This window comes from Rhinoraja longicauda, unplaced genomic scaffold, assembly GCF_053455715.1.
Source record: "Rhinoraja longicauda isolate Sanriku21f unplaced genomic scaffold, sRhiLon1.1 Scf000221, whole genome shotgun sequence".
Lineage (NCBI taxonomy): Eukaryota > Metazoa > Chordata > Chondrichthyes > Rajiformes > Arhynchobatidae > Rhinoraja > Rhinoraja longicauda.
In genome coordinates, this window is record NW_027601439.1 from 98,780 (window position 1) to 100,000 (window position 1,221).

Sequence of the window (1,221 nt, forward strand, 5' to 3'; positions counted from 1 at the left end):
CAACCAATTTTCTATCCATGTCAGTACCCTACCCCCAATACCACGTGCCCTAATTTTGCCCACTAATCTCCTATGTGGGAGCTTGTCGAAGGCTTTCTGAAAGTCGAGGTACACCACGTCCACTGACTCTCCCCTGTCAATTTTCCTAGTTACATCCTCAAAACATTCCAGTAGATTTGTCAAGCATGATTTCCCCTTCGTAAATCCATGCTGACTCGCAATGATCCTGTTACTGCTATCCAAATGCTCAGCAATTTCGTCTTTTCTAATTGACTCCAGCATCTTCCCCACCACTGATGTCAGACTAACTGGTCTATAATTACCCGTTTTCTCTCTCCCTCCCTTCTTAAAAAGTGGGATAACATTTGCTATCCTCCAATCCACAGGAACTGATCCTGAATCTATATAGAACATTGAAAAATGATCTCCAATGCTTCCACTATTTCTAGAGCCACCTCCTTAGGTACCCTGGGATGCAGACCATCAGGCCCTGGGGATTTATCAGCCTTCAGTCCCATCAGTCTACCCAAAACCATTTCCTGCCTAATGTGGATTTCCTTCAGTTCCTCCATCACCCTAGGTTCTCCGGCCCCTAGAACATTTGGGAGATTGTGTGTATCTTCCTCAGTGAAGACAGACCCAAAGTAACGGTTTAACTCGTCTGCCATTTCTTTGTTCCCCATAATAAATTCCCCCGTTTCTGTCTTCAAGGGACCCACATTTGCCTTGACTATTTTTTCCCTCTTCACGTACCTAAAAAAACTTTTGCTATCCTCCTTTATATTATTGGCTAGTTTACCCTCGCACCTCATCTTTTCTCCCCGCATTGCCTCTTTAGTTAACTTTTGTTGCTCTTTAAAAGAGTCCCAATCCTCTGTCTTCCCACTCTTCTTTGCTATGTTATACCTCCTCTCCTTAATTTTTATGCTGTCCCTGACTTCCCTTGTCAGCCACAGGTGTCTCTTACTCCCCTTAGAGTCTTTCCACCTCTTTGGAATAAATTGATCCTGCAACCTCTGCATTATTCCCTGGAATACCTGCCATTGCTGTTCTACCGTCTTCCCTGCTAGGGCCTCCTTCCAGTCAATTTTGGCCAGCTCCCGCCTCATGCCTCTGTAATCCCCTTTGCTATACTGTAATACAGACACTTCCGATTTTCCCTTCTACCTTTCCATTTGCAGAGTAAAACTTATCGTGTTGTGATCACTGCCTCCTAACGGC